The sequence below is a fragment of the Lycium ferocissimum genome, chromosome 12 (genome assembly GCF_029784015.1).
Source record: "Lycium ferocissimum isolate CSIRO_LF1 chromosome 12, AGI_CSIRO_Lferr_CH_V1, whole genome shotgun sequence".
Lineage (NCBI taxonomy): Eukaryota > Viridiplantae > Streptophyta > Magnoliopsida > Solanales > Solanaceae > Lycium > Lycium ferocissimum.
In genome coordinates, this window is record NC_081353.1 from 31462051 (window position 1) to 31479275 (window position 17225).

Here is a 17225-nt window from a genome sequence, read left to right on the forward strand (position 1 = left end):
TTTAAGAAGAAGAAGAAGAAGAAGAAGTTGAATGGTAACTATTCTAGAATTAAGTTCACATTTAAAATCAGATTTTCTTCCTTAAAAAAAGCCTAAAATCGTGGGTATCCCATTAAACCCAAATCTGGTATACTTTGTAATTTTGTTGATATATTTTGTAAATAAGAAAAAGTATCCTTATGTTTGTAATATAGAGTCTTAAATAGGTATTATTAGGTCATTTTCCCCAAAAAAATAAGGGCAACCTACATAAATGACAAACATTTGGGCTTTAATCAAGTCACATAGCAAATGTTTCAATATTTACATTTTGTAGCAACAACCCAGCTACCAACGCTTGTATACGTTTTTTTTCTCTGTATTCATTTTTTATTTTCGTTGTATTCATGAATACAACAAATTCCCCCCCCCCCCCCCCCCCCCCCCCCCCCGTTTTTTCACTGTATTCATGAAAAGGACTATCTGTATTCATAAATTGGCTTGCTGTATTCATAAATACAGCGAGTAAAAAATGAATACATACAAACATATGTACACCAAAAATTAACAAACACTATATTTTTCGATATGTATACAAAAAATACAGGTGTGTACAACATAGATACACCAAAAATATTAACAAAAACAGGCAAAAAACACTGTATACAACATATGTACAAAAAAAAAAAAAATCAAATACACTCAAAATATTGAATACAAAAAATAAAATTAATTGTATGCATTTGTATACAGGCGTTAATTCACTCTATTCATTTGTATACAAAAAGATCTTTTTTGAAAAACGCGAAAAATATTATATATCGTGTATGTATACCCAGATCTGAAAAGAAAACTTTTCAAAAAATATGTATACAGTGTATGTATACACAGATCTGGAAAAAAACTTCCGATCAGATCTGTGTACACCTTCTTCTCATTCACCTTCTTTTCTTCGTCATCATCACCGTCACCTTCAGATCTGAAAAATTCCGTTCGAAGACGGGAGAACAACGGCGCAATAGAGGTGGCGTAAAACAGAGGCGGTGGTTGGCGACGTGTGGTTGTTGTGCCTTCTCCGGCGTCAATCTATTTCGCTGGAGCACCGCTTTCTTTCCTTTCTAGATATGCAACCATGGCGGCGTCAATATTCTCTTTAGCTCTGTTCAAATAGTGCAAATTGATTTCGCCGGAGCTCCGGCAATGGTGGCCGGCGACGGAACAATGGGGAAGAGTGGAGAGAGAGATGGGAGGGTTGGGTTGGAAGTGAATAGTGTGATGGGTATTTTACTTTGTGTGTATATATATATAGTTATTAAATGTCATTAATATACAAATGGTTGCTATGAGAAGTAATTAAGTTAAACTATAGCTACTAAATGTCAGTCTCCACCATATGTTTGTTATGTCATGTAGTTATCCCAAAAAATAATGGTTACTATAATGGAATTCGCTCGATGGGCTTAGTTAAGAAATAATGTTATGCCCTTACATTAGTTATAACTTTTGGTATGTGAGGGTAAGCGTTTGATCCTAATAAGTAATATCAGAGCTAATATCATGGGTTTGATGCCTAGGAACAACATGCTGCACGTGAAAGGTGTTGCGAGGGGTACTTTTGAGTAACACCAACATCCTGCTAAGGCGAGGCCTGGGCTGGGATTGCCCAAGTCGAAATCATGACAAACATAACACTTGCTTGATGGACTTGAGTTAAGAAATATAATTGCGTCCTTGCAACCAGCTATAGCTTTTGGCATGATTGAATCACATTGAGTTTATTTGTGCAATCTTATCTTATTTTCTTGTAAAAGTCTATTTGTACACTTGCATTAGTGAACTCTTAGTCGCATCACATTGTAATACTCCGTAAATCTGGGTTAGCGGTGAACATGTTAAATGAGTGTTAACGTGACATTTTAGCCATATGAAGTCCCATCGGGATGAGTTTGGGTGGAAATATTTGTCTCGGAATCAAGACGGATAGCGAGGTGCATAAGATTCGATAGAATTGGCTAAGTTTTTGATAGGTCTATTTTCCAGCCTCTGTTTGTGAAAATCCGTTGGGAATTTGAGAGAACTTAAAACATGAAAGTTGAAGCCCTTTGAAATACCTTTCCAACGATATATGGTGAAGCTCAAACAGAGCTTTGTACAAAAAGTTATGCACGTTTTACCGAGGCACGCTCGGCAGTCCCCAAACCGAGCTGGGAGCTCGCTGAGCAAGTGCCAAAGCGAGGGGTGAGCTAGCTTATGAGATCGCTCAGCGAGCCAAGGGATACTTCATCCCTCTCCTATAAAAGCGACCCTTAGACGATTTTATGTCATTTTTGACGTTCCAACTTCGTTCTAAAGTCCTAAGCATCAGTTTTTCTCCTCTCCTCATCCTCCAACGTCAAGGTAAGATCACTCTAAAAATTCCTAGGCAATTCTAACATTAATTCATGATTAGTAACATGATTCTTCAACCAAAACATAGGATTTCCAAGGTAAATCTTTCTCAAGCGATTCAAAGCTACGTTTTGGAGTTCTTCGTCAGAGATGCAGTTTAGTTCATTAGATTGGAGCGATTACAGGAATGTAGGGCTTCTATCCACATGTGGGAACATCATTGTTCTTCCTCACGCCACGTTTAGTCCATGAAAATAAGACTTCTCCTAAGATTTAGAAAATTATGTCTCAGTTCATGATAAAACCCTAGATACATGTCAATATTTATATGTTATTATGCTCAATCATGTTTCCATTAATTGTATTCATGAATATCATTTCGATTACCATGAATCTGTCTGTAATCCACGAATACTCATGTTTTGAATTCCATGGGTTCTCAATTACAAGTCATGAACCAATATTACTCTACTCTATGAACCTTACATCTTTTCATGCTTTATACAAGTTATATATCTATATACATGTAATATTATACTTACAAGTCATGTTTATAACTCATGTTTACAAGTCATGTTTACAAGCCATGTTTACAAGTCATGATTACAAGTCATGTCATAAAAAATACCATGGGCTCAGATGCCACCTATATTCATTTTCATGTTTTGGGAGTAGCATAGGTTTACCGACAAGGTGCAGACCACCTGAAACTACGTATGCTAACGTAGGGTAGGGATCGCTCTGCCCAGTTAGGACGATACCTTCAGACTATTGATTGGATCCTTTCATGTCATGTTCATGTCTCATACCCCGGCAAGGTATGGGATTGCTCTGCTGGTCGAGCCAGGTACCAGACTCCACGTACTCATGTGGTGATTTCATGTTGTCGGTTATACTATATATATATATATATATATATATATATAGAGAGAGAGAGAGAGAGAGAGAGTCTACGAACGTGCTATTGCACGTTATTCCCGTCAACCATGAGAAAAATGTTAGGTTAAGTTATTTGTAATCGAATCATTTTCTTATGAGGTAGATAAATATTATTAGTTCATACCAATAATAATCCTTTAAAATGATTTTTTTGAGTTTGATGAAGTCTTTTGAGGTACAACTTTTACTACTTTTCATCTATTTTTTGTGCAATTTATTATGTTGCGATTTTTGTCTGCTTTTGTAGTGTGGTGCAGTTATTTTAAGGTACTATTTCTACTACTTTTTATCTATTCTTAGTTCGTGACACAATTTTTGATGTTGCAGTTTCTTATTATAAACTTTTTTCAATTACTTTTTTTCAACGTAATAAAATATATATTCAACCTTTGTTAAAAATAAATAGAAAAAGAAAAAAAACCTTTATTGTTTAGTGTTATTGTGTATAGGTGAGAATTTTATGGTATTAGAACTTTGAATTCCATTATAAATTTTTAAAAACTATATTATTAGTTGACTTTAAAAAAAAAAAAATTAGTTGTATTAGAAGTCCGTCAAAATTCCAACGTAATACCTCAGAAACAATGTTGTATTTATAATTATACAAGAATTTTTATTGCATATATTCTAACTATGTTTAATTTAATTATAAAATAGAAATTAAAACGTGGAAAAGTTACCATTTATAAATACTAATCTGAGTTATCTAGTCTACCTGAATCAGAATAAATCATCATATAATAATCCAGAAATTGCAATAGAAAAGAAATAAGGGAGGTTTGTGATGATTTTTCAATCTTTTCTACTAGGTAATCTAGTATCCTTATGCATGAAGATATAAGGACCGGATATAATATTAACTTTGAGGTATTTGTAAAATTAAAAAAAAAATCATATTCATATTATAAAAAGCATTGTAAAATACAAAGTATAGTATACAGAAAGCTTAATGTCACTGTATACCCATAGCTCTGACGGATGATGTTAAAAGTGGTGCTATTTTACTAAATTTACGTTATTTATATTCTCCAACATATCTTTGTCAATATCAAAAAATATATCTTTTTAAGATTTGATTAATCTTTTCCAAGAAAACATCAATCATCATTGTTTCCACACTTGGATTTCCACTCTAAAGTTGTATTCTATTGAAGTTGTGATTAGTGGCATTTATTCTTCAACTTTATCCTATACGTGGTAAACCACAAATTTATTTCAACATGGAATTATATAGGTCAAATTGTGGTTGATTTTAAACACTTATTAGAAAAGTAATATAATTCTATCCAACGAAAGTCATATATTTGAAAGAACAAATTAGGTTATAAAAGGTATTAAAGTCGATCAATATTTTAAGGTTATTTTGGTCAATCAATATTTATATTCATGTTTTTAAAATAATATAAATATTCATGTCAGATGCTATTCATGTTCATGCTCAGCTTCCAGTTTCAGTTTAGTATTACTTAATGTATCCATGTTATTGATTTGGGTTGCCCATTCCTCGAGCACCTCACTTACTATTCTTTCATTCAGTTGCTTTACATACAAGTACAATTCTAGTGTACTCACGTCCCTTTGCCCCGGGCCAGCATTTCATGATGCAGACATTGATTTACATGACGACGGATCTGCTTGATAGGATTCTCGTATTAGTTATTGGTGAGCCCCACTTCATTCGGGGTGTTATCTTTATTCCATGTTTATGTCAGGTTATGCAATAGAGGTATGCCGGGGGCCTTGTCCTGGTAAAAAGTTTAGCATTCAGACTCATGTTCAGAGGTTTCATAGACTAGTCTAGCATGTCATGTCAGATATTCACTTGTGTTTAGCCTTGCCGGTTGCAACATCACGTTTTTCATACTATTTCCGCACTTATGTTTAAAACATTATTTTCAGACTTATGATTACTTAATCTCATTCTTATTCAGACTTTCATGACTCATCTCATATTCCGCATTAGTACATGTCCCATGTTGATTCAGCAAGCCATGTGGTTCGTTCAGTCACATGCAGTAATGCACTGAGTGCCGTGTTACGCCCAGGCCATGATTCGGGGCGTGACACACATAATGTTAACTCTTATCATTCAGAGTTTCTACTCCAATTTTTTAGTTACGTTTAATCATCTAGTACCTGGAATGTATTTATTTAACTAATTATAAGATGATCCTTCAAGGGCTTAAGCCTAAACGTATATCAAGAATGAATAGATACCAACCATCACACAACATCCCTCGGTGGTCTCCTCCAAATTGATACATATTTGTGCTCCCTAAAACAAGCTAATAGTGTTGTTTTCTCTTTCCTAGTATTTCTATACCAAGACCAAACTCTTTCATAAACTTGCAATTCAGCCCAAAATTTTGGAATCATACAAAATCATAGACAGGAAATTTATTCTCTTTTCCTTTTTTTGTACGATTCAACTATTGATGAAAACCTTTGTTCCATTAATAGGCATATTTAGTGATACAAAGATTAGACAAAAAATTCTCCCAAATATGTGCTCATGTTTTAAACGTGTATAATATGTAGAATCCTCATCAGTTTTTTAAAGAATTGTCTTTTCTTGTGCCAATTTGAAGAATACAATTGGCACAATATGAAAAAGTCTGCTCAACTTTATATAAGTAACTACGAAAGTCATAAAATTATATTTTGTAATTTAAAAGTCACTCAACTTTATTTAATTAGGGCAAAAGTTTATTACTGGTCCGAAAAAGAAGAAGACATTTTCAATGATACTTAATCAAAGATAAGTGACTACTAGGTTACAAAAAATCGGTTAATAACTTTTTGTAATTTTTTTTTTTTTTATTAAATAAGGGAAATGGGGAAGGGGATTACAATGTAGAGATTCGAAACCTCACCAACAAGGTGAAAGTTCAGTTAATCAACTAACTGAGCTACTAAGATCCCTACAAAAGAAGTGTTGGTGGCGAGTTTTGAACAGGCAACCTATTGCATGAAAAGGGGTTTTGTAATACTTTAAGTAAAGTTGAGTGACTTTTTTATTGCAAAAATTTTGTTCAGTAATTTTTTTGTACGAAAAAGTAAAATTGAGTTATCATCTGTAACATTTTCTTTTCTTTTTCCATTTTGTCATTCTTTTTGTGTGATCAGTCGCTAGATTACAACATTATACATGATCACGATTCACGATCACATGCTTACTTTAGAATTATTATTTTTTTCCGCTTAATATCCAGTACATGTCCCGATTAATTTGTATATGCACAGTGTAAGATCCATTAAAGTGGGGAATCTGTCCTACCAGGATATTTTTCGTTTCCAGAACTTGAACGAAACTTATGATTGACGGTAACAATAAGCAGATTTTTTGTTCATTCGGAAGATAATAAATATTATTTTTCGATTTGTTACTTTCTTAATGTAAATCTTTGATAAGATTGCTCACCTTGGAGAAGGAAGAATAATTGTGGATGAATATTGCATGCTGGTCCAATAACAATTGCGAGGCATATAATATTGATTATGATTCAGAATATCAAGACAACAAACCCTAACAAAAACAAACCCTAACAAAATTATCTTGTCTGCAGTCTACAAGAACGAATATGTCTCCAGCCCACTAAGAATTCTCGTACAATTAAGGCTAAAAAAGTGAATGAAATAATGAAAATAAATTTAAGAAAAAAGAAAATATGTCGGATCCAGAATTTTGACTTTATGTGTTCGTACTTGGAATTTTACTACGATTATTTAGTTTACCGAATTCGAAATATATAGTTTGTAATTAATTAATGAAATATTTTTAAATAGAAGACTAAAACAACAAAGTCCATCAAAAAATGTTAATACTAAAGTAATTTGCGGTTAGATTTATAGGACTTCCACTCTAAAAGTCATGGAATAACATCTCATAGAGTGACGAAATATAATACACGAACAACACATAGATCGACGAATACGATTATTAGGATACATGGCAGGATAGACCGTCCGCACCATCTTTAATTAGAGGTCTTCCATTAGAGCTCTGAGAAAGAAAAAACGAACGCTTTTTTCCTTTAATGGGAGTTACTCATTGCACACCTCGATTGATCGTGCAAGTGTGTTGTGTATACCAGATGATTATACTAGAAAATAAACTGGCTAGATTCTAGATCCTCCTTACTATCAGGATTATTTATAAATAATTAGGTATTTTTATTATAGCATATTTCATGTAAATAACAATCTCGGGATTAACTATCCAGAGTTAAGACAACCGAAAGGCAAAAATGTCTTCTTCAAAGCTCTTCATTCAAAGTCCTTTAAGAAAGTCAAGGTTATAATTGGAAATAAAAGTTTATTTAAGTTTAATCTATCTAGTATAAACCCAAACATATATTTCATATTATATCTCTTATTATCTAATTTTTAACGAACTAAACATCTCTAAAAGCAAGTATACTTATTCTGGTATTATAATTTTCACATTATAATCCTAGTGTAACTTGTCGGCAAATCAAACTACCCCAAAGTTCAATTTTTCCTAATTTAATACTAGTAAATACTTACACGCCGGGTACAACAACAATACCAACAACAACAAATTCAGTGTAATCTCACAAGTGGGGTCTGGAGAAGGTAGAGTGTACGTTGACCTTACTGTGTGGCTGTTTCCGGTAGACCCTCGGTTCAAGGAAGAAAAGAGACAATACAAGCAGAAAAAATAGTTTGATGTTTACACCAAATCAATTCAACTTACTATGGTTGAAAAACTTAATACTAATATAACTAATTAACCATGATTAAGTCTCATAATATGTGCCAATATATATCATTGTTAGAATATGTAAAAATATATTCTGATTAGTAAAATATATTTTGTAATATTTTGTAATCTTCTATTTTAGGATAGCATATGTTAGTATTATTTAGTGAAATTAGTTCCTAATTGGTAGCCTACAATTATGGTGTAAATCATGTATATCAACCCATTCATGGGAGCATTATTCAAGGAAAACATTCTCTTACATGGTATCAGACTAGGTTCTCCTAAAAACCCTAGCATCCTAAAACCCTACCCCTCAGCCGCCAACCCCCCCTTGGCCGCCGACCCCCTCCCTCCCACCCTCTCTCTTCGTTTTCCTCCTCTTCTCCATGGCCGACACCTCCAAGTTGCATCCGCGACTACCGTCACCAATATCAAATCATGCATTCCTATTGTGCTTGACTACGAAGGAAGCCAATACAATAATCTGGGCTACCCTCTTCAAGCTCCATTGTCGTGCCAACTTGGTGATCGACCATATCCTACCTCTGCCTCTCCCACCGTGCCACCACGGCCTGCCCGAGAAACTTGCTGCTAAGGCACTATGGGAACGGCTGGATGACATTGTTCGGCAATGGATTTATGGCACCATATCCAATGATCTTCTTAACACGATCATTCATCCAGAGGACACCGCCGCCGAGGCTTGGGACCGCCTTGTTCATCTTTTTCAGGACAATAAATCGGCTAGGGCTCTCGCTCTTGATGCGAAGTTCACCAACACCAAATTGGTGGATTTTCCGAATGTGAAAGCCTACTGCACCAGGCTGAAAGTTCTTTGGCACAACCTTGCCAACGTCGGTCACAAAGTTTCCGACGAACGACTTGTGCTTCGCCTTCGCGAGGGTTGTCGGACGAATATAAGACTTTTCGCACAACGGTGCAAAGACCGTACTCCTCTCCCGTCTTTTGATGTTGTCCGGTCGATGCTTGAGCTTGAGGAAGATAGCCATGCCGAGGACGCCATTCACGACGCCGCTCAACGTCGCTTTGTTTCCCACAATGTTACTCCTCGGCATTTCTCGGGTAATGGACAGCCCCATAATTCTCGAAAATAACGCCCACAATCGTGGCACCGCGAATCGTGGCGGGGAAAAACAACCGCGGTCGCGGCGGCGGCAACCGCAACAACCGCGGTGGCGGCGGCAATGGACGCGCGGCGGGGCGACCGCATCACCGCGCGGCGCACAGCGGCCCAGCCAAGAGCCTCGCCGCCCCGTCGTGGTATTATCCACCATGGCGCGCTTGGGGGCCACCCCACCTTGTCCCTACCCTACGGCGGGATGGCGCGGCCCGTGGCGGGCAAAGAACCGCGTCCACCCCCCGCGGCGGGGAGTTCTTGGTCCTCGTCCTCCATAGTCGTTCTACTCGTCGGCCCTCGTCATCACATGGCGGGTATGCGCCACGAGCATATTGATCAAGCTATGCACACAATGTCGTTGACTCCGCCGATGACGGTGGTGGTACATGGACACCGAGCCACATCTCATATGACCAACTCCCAAGGTACTCTCTCGTCTTTATTATCAATTGAGCAAAAATAATGGCATTATTGTTGGTAATGGTAGCATGATTCCAATTCGTGGTTATGGTCAGGCTTCCTTCAAGTAAATCCCTCTTTAAAGGCGAAAATGTCCTACATGCACCTAAACTCATCAAAAACCTTATTTACGTTCGTAAATTTACTATAGACAATATGGTTTCGTTGAATTTGATCCCTTTGGTTTTAATGTGAAGGATTTACGGACGGGGAGCAAACTCACGAGATGTGAGAGTTCGGTGATCTTTATCCATTCTTCCCAAATTTTCGAGCCATCTCGCCATTCGCACCATCCGCTTTTAGTGTCATCTCTCCTCATATCCGGCACTCCCGTTTAGGTCATCCAGGGATGTTATTCTTAGTTCTTTACGTAGTAGTAATTTGATTGAATGTAATAAGGCTCGAAACAATGTTTGTCATTCTTGCCCTCTGGGGAAATTAATTAAATTGCCTTTTTATGACTCTCTTTCAACTACTACTATGCCCTTTGATATTGTTCACAGTGATGTATGGACTGCACCTGTTCTTACCTCATCCAGTCTACGTATATTATGTTTTATTTCTTGACAATTACACAAATTTTCTTTGGACTTTTCCAATCAAAACAAAGTCCCAGTGTTTATGATGTTTTCTTGTCGTTCGAATTTCATTCGCACTCGATTTGAAAAAGAAATCAAAACTTTTCAATGTGACAACGGGCGTGAATTTGATAATGGTCCTTTTCATAAATTTTGTGAACAAAACGGGATGTGTTTCCGCTTTTCTTGTCCCCACACTTCCCCCCAAAATGGTAAGGCGGAACGGAAAATAAAATCGATCAATAATGTTGTTCGTACACTCCTTGCCCACGCATCTATGCCCCTCCTATTGGCATCACGCTTTGGCCATGGCCACGTACCTACACAATATTCTCCCTTCTAAACTCTTAGCATATAAGACACCCACTCACATTCTTTATCAAAAGAATCCATCCTACTCTCATCTTCGAGTTTTTGGTTGTCTATGCTTTCCTCTCTTTCCCTCCACACAAATTCATAAGCTACAATCTAGGTCCACTCCACGTGTCTTCCTAGGATACCCTTCCAACCATCCTGGGGTACAAATGCTACGACTTATCGAGCCGAAAAATAATCATAGCTCGGCATGTGTGGTTTGATGAAAATTCCTTTCCTTTTTCACAAATGCCTACTCTATCTCCTACCTCATATGATTTTTTGGATGATGATAATTCCCATCGAGAATCCACTTGTTGCATGACCAGCCGTCGCTTCCCCAATACGCCCCCTCCCTCTCGTGCAACCCACCACCCGATCTCCCCTACCTCTTCTCCTTCATCGCCGATCGCCCTGCCAGCTCCGCCCTCCACCGCCCCCCAGCCCCCCGCCGTTCCCCTTCCCCCCCACCCCTTCCTCTCCCACCACGCGCGGCAGCCCCCCTCCCCGCGCCCACCCACCCACGCGTCGCACGACTACACGTAGTCAACACGGGATTTTTAAGCCCAACTCCAAGTACCATAATCAAGCCTTAAGTGTCACCACCAATTCCATCTCCCCCATTCCTCTAATCCCGTTGGTGCCCTTAATGATCCGAATTGGAAGAATGCTATGCAAGATGAATATAATGCTCTTATCGATAGTAAGACTTGGGAGTTGGTCCCTCGTCCTCCAAATGCTAATATTATTCCGGTCTTTATGGATTTTTCGGCATAAAAAGAAATCGATGGTTCTTTTGAGAGGCATAAAGCCCGGTCTTGTAGGTGATGGTGTCTCAACGGGAGGGTGTTGATTGTGACGAGACGTTCGGTCGGTGGTCAAGCGCAACTATCCGTGTGGTTCTTACTATTGCTTTATCTCGCTCTTGGCCCATTCACTTGACTTGATGTAAAGAATGCTTTCTTGCATGGCAATTTGAATGAGATTGTCTATATGTATCAACCTTTGGGGTTTCGGGATCCAAATTTCCGTCCCGATCATGTTTGTCTCTTGCGTAAATCTCTTTATGGTTTGAAGTTGTGCACCACGGGCTTGGTATCGGCGTTTTTTTCGAATATGTGGCAACCATTGGTTTCTCCCATAGTACATCCGACAACTCTCTCTTCATCTTTTGTCGTGGGAAAGATATTGCTTATATTTTGTTATATGTGGATGATATTATTCTAATCGCATCTTCGTACTCTCTCGGACTCGGATCATGTCCAAATTAGCTACGGAATTTGCAATGAAAGACTTGGGTCCGTCGAGCTATTTTTGGGGATTGCAGTCTCCAGGGACAACAATAGCCTCTTTATGTCTCAGAGTTCTTATGCAGAGGATATTCTTGACAGAGCAGGCATGTCACAGTGTAAGCCCTGCCCCACTCCAGTTGACTCAAAGGGCAAACTCGCCGCTTCTTCAAGCGCCCGTACGAGGATCCTACGAAGTATCGTCGTCCGGGGCCGGTGCCTTGCAATACTTGACATTCACTCGGCCCGACATATCATACGCCGTCCAACAAGTTTGCTTGTTTATGCATGACCCCAAGGTCCAAAGATATGGAAGCATTAAAACGCATTTTGCGTTACATTCGAGGTACGATTGACTTTGGCACACATTTATACAAATCCCCACTACAATTACCCTATCATATACGATCGATTGGGGAGGATGTCCTGACACTCGACGCTCCACATCGGGTTATTGTGTCTATCTTGGGGATAACTTGATTTCTTGGTCTTCAAGCGCCAACCTACTCTATCTAAGTCAAGTCTTTGAGAATACAGAGGGTTGCTAATGTTGTCTCTGAGTCTTGTTGGATTCGTAATCTGTTGCTTGAACTCCATTGTCCTATTCGTCAAGCAACGTTGGTCTATTGTGATAATGTAAGTGCCATTTACTTGTCTGGAAATCCGGTACAACATCAACGTACCAAGCATATCGAAATGGACATTCACTTTGTTCGCGAAAAGGTTAGACGTGGCGAAGTTCGTGTCTCACACGTTCCGTCCCGTTATCGATTGCCGACATTTTCACCAAAGGTCTTCCGCGCGTACTATTTGATGATTTTCGCGACGATCTAACCGTTCGTAGACCTCCCGCTTGCGGGGGGTGTGTTAGAATATGTAAAAATATATTCGATTAGTAAAATATATTTTGTAATATTTTGTAATCTTCTATTTTAGGATAGCATATGTTAGTATTATTTAGTGAAATTAGTTCCTAATTGGTAGCCTACAATTATGGTGTAAATCATGTATATCAACCCATTCATGGGAACAGATTATTCAAGGAAAACATTCTCTTACAATCATTAATTTATTGATTTGATGTAAATACCGATATAAATAATTTTTTTACTTTTAATACTCCTTTTTTCCCCTCTGTTCATGGCATTCTTAGCGTGCAATGAACCTAGACATATTTAGTCACAAACCATGCAAACCCAACCCCCCACTCCCCAGCCATTTCTAGGACAGTTGGACAAATAAGGAAAGGACATACCAATAATTCTTGACTTGACCCAAAAACAGAAAGAATTGCTCAAAAACTTGGTCTTTTAGGGTCTTTTTTGTTTGATAATTTTTAGTATCTAATATTCACTGCTCAATTCATCCAAAATCCTGACGCATAAGGTACATTTAAGGAAAAAAATTATTTACAAGATTTGAATACATAATCTCAAATTAAAAATAGATGAATTACATCTATCCCAACACATCCTGTCATGATCGGTTATTTAGGCGTATACAAATGACTAACAACCGAAATTAAAGTCTTTTTTATCATAACAAAAATTATAATAATTACTTCTATTTTTCCTCGGTCAATCCTAAGTCAATTGAATGATTTGGTAGGGTCTATAATGGGATATACTCGAAAGGCTTCAATTATAGTGGCATATGACGAATTGAACCTTTCAATAGAATGTTTTGACCGTCACAACATATAGTAAATTAGTACTGATCAGAAAAAAAATTGAACGAAAAAATGATTAGACAAAAGTGCCTTATGTTTTATTTATCAATTTTTAAATTATTGTTTTCTGGTCTTTACGAAAAGAATCATATAACTAAAATAGTATTTGTAAGATATAATAAAATTGCGATTGTACAAATCCTTGAGGTGATATTTGTGGACCGAATAAAAAAAGAAGCATAAAGCCACCTCTAAATTTGTGATGGAATAATATGTATGACGGAGAAGTTCATCACTAAATGTGATCATTTTATGACGCAATTTATTTGCGTGAACGAAATTTGTTACAGTTTCAGCACAAATTTTACGGTGCTTGAATTTGTGGGGGTCATATTCCTATAATTAATCTTCCCACTTGATAATGTCTTCCCTCAAGATTGATTCACCGGCCAATTATATTGGTCCCAAGTAGGGGTGTTCACGAGTCGGTTTTTGGTCAAAACCAAAATCAAACTAACTTAGTCGGGTATTCTAAATATTAAAACAAAATCAATCCAAATATAATATACATTTATCGGTTTGGTTGTTTTCATTTTTGGTTCAATTATTCGGTTTTAACCATACATAAATATATACTCTTTCCTTCTTTCTACTATATATTATTTCTTCACATTAAAGAAACAAATAAAGTGACAATTTTTATTAGGTAAATGTAACATCATTTCGTTAAAATATACTCAGAACAAATCAAATATATTTAACTATACAGTGTCTTATGACATATTCTATATAAGTTAAAATACTCAAAAATTAAAGATTCTTGAACGTTTATCTTTCTATGACATATATTCTATGTAAGTTAAAATACTCAAAAACTAAAAGATTCTTGAAGTTTATCTTTCTATGGCACAAAAAAGTTTGGCTAATCCCTTATGGAAGAAAAATTTGTGACTAAATTTCTTGAATTTCATGGCAATTTCGATCTAATTAATATATTATGTATATATATAATTATAAAAAATATGTATATAATTTGTCGGTTCGGTTCGGTTCCCTTTTTTTGAGTTTTATTTCAATAAAATCAAAACCAACCCAAATATTTTACGGCTTTTAAAAATTTAAAACCAATCAAACAAATCCAGAAAAGTATCGATTTATTTAATCGGTTTGGTTCGGTTTTCGGTTTGGATCGGTTTTTAACCAAACCATGAACACCCCAGGTGCCAAGCAAACAAAAAAATGAAAAATACGGCAGTACACTTTTGAACACCAATTTGAATCATTTGATTGCAAAAGTCTATTTTATCAAGGGACAGAAACTAAAGATTAAATGCAAACGAAAGAGAAAAATGTTCCACCATAAAAATTATGTGCCCGATTAATGAAATTACTCCAAATAGTATCCTTCAAATGAACACGATGACCCATTCAAAAGACAAAAAAGGGCAAATAGAAAGAATTGACTTGAGTGATAAATTTATTTCAGTTTATGTTCCAAACCAACCGGCATTTATCTCTTTGTCCAAAGTGACAGAGTTGAATATATTGGTCAACTTAACGTTTTACAAAATAAAAGTATACAATTCTATAGTGGTAAAGGAAGAAACTAAAATAACAAAGGATTTCATTTATTTACCGCAAGTATGAAATATTTTCACGTGTGAAATATTTTTACATTATCTTTGTATGATAAAATATTACAATAGGTAATCTAATTTAGATCTCATTTTTCCAGACGCTTTACTTGTAACTATCTCTTATGTAATGTGCATGGACGAAGCTAGGTGGCGCAACAGGTTCTTTCGAAATTAGACCTTTTCATCTGAAAATTAAATTGTGTATTTAGTGAATTTTTTAATACGAATACGGAACTTGAACTAAAGTTATTGAGTTTGTTTGAATTCCTACTTTGGCTTATAGCTTCGTCCCTGACCACCGGTAACATGAAAATGTAATTTACTCTGTCAATATATAAAATAATAATAATACTAATTGATTTGTGGTCAAGGAAGAAAACTAAATTAATGTGACCATAGTAGTGCTTTGTTCGGTAGGGGTAGCTCATAATTGATACTCCCTCCGTTCCATAAACTCCCAGAAAATTAGGAGTACTTTTACTAACTTACCCCTAATTAAATGTCGTGAAAAAAAAAAAAAAAGCTTAATGATTCTTGATTATGTAAATAGGGTAATTTTGGAAGAATAAGATTAATTTCTTCTTGAAATCCTAAAGCACCACTTATTTTAAAACAAATGAAAAGCGTAAAAAATCACTTATTATAGAACGGAGGGAGTAAAGAAAATCCAATCTAGTACAAACTTCATAGGAACTAGGAAGATTTTTTTATTGAAAGACGTAGACATTATATTAAAGTTTCCATGGAACATCTAAAAGGATATGGTCAGCAAAACTGCACAGGAATTATTATATTAAAAAAAAATTAGGTGTTTTATGCTGATCAACTACCAATTTCATTTACTTTCGTTCGCAACTGCGATAGTTGCGCTTAATTATGTGACAAAAAGACCTGTTTTATATTCTTTATTTTTTTTTAACTTTCAAGAGGAAAATGATAAGAAGATAAACTAACTGAGACCAATTCAAAATTTTAAGTTTATTGGTTCTGAATCATAATTTTTTTTTTTGCTTTTTGAGTTTGGGATACATTAATTATTTATACATATTAACTGAATTTCTTAATACAAATACTGAGTTTGAGCCAAAATTACTGAATTTTCTACTGAACCCGTAACTTCTATTGTGGCTTCGCTCCTAAATAAATACGTTTCATTCACAAATTAATTGGAATTGACTACACGAGTACTTATATCCACTCTATGATATCTGTAACACATCATAGGTTTGTAGCATTAGAGATTTTCTAAATCTCACATTTATTTTTGTCAAAACCCGTGATATCGGAACCCAAAACCCGTGATATCGGAACACATCATAGGTTTGTAAAATTAGAGAAAAACGTTGAGTTTTCCATCTAGGCAATGTCGAATTTCTTTCGTTATATATCTCCCTAAAGTATTATTTAATCTTTTTTTTTATTGTTCACCCGATATTCGATATTTATATTAGGGCTCCGACTAATTGAATTTGCACAGCGTAAGACCCATTAAAGAAGGAAGCGCTTCCTACCAGAATTTTTTTCATGTTACGAGCTTGCTTCCTACCCCGATTTAAGTGTTTTTACTTTTACAGTCAAACCTCTCTATAACAGTATCGATGGGTCCGAAATTTTTCAGCCGTTATAGAATGATTGTTATACACCTATAACAGCATTGACATTTAAATAATACTTCGCTATTATAGGCAAAAAAGTTGTATAAATCTATTTTTCATTTTTAATTGTCAAATTCTATGCTTAATCACACTTTGTACAACGAAGGAAACTCGTTTAATGATGAAAATATATATATTCATATGATGTTTTTTTGTCATAAATAGTGTATTAAATGATCAAATATTTGGTCAAAATCTATACACTTATTATTGGAAATCATAGATATTCTATTTTTATAAAGATGTTTAATTATTATATTACCAAAAAAAGAAGATAGCTGTTATATGGGAGGTAATTTTACAAAGAGCGCACTGTTATAAAGTTGGTTGTTGCGGTTATAGGTGAAATGTTGTTATAGAGAAGTAAAATATAACATAAAAAATTGGTTCCAAAAAACTTGATTATATAGAGAG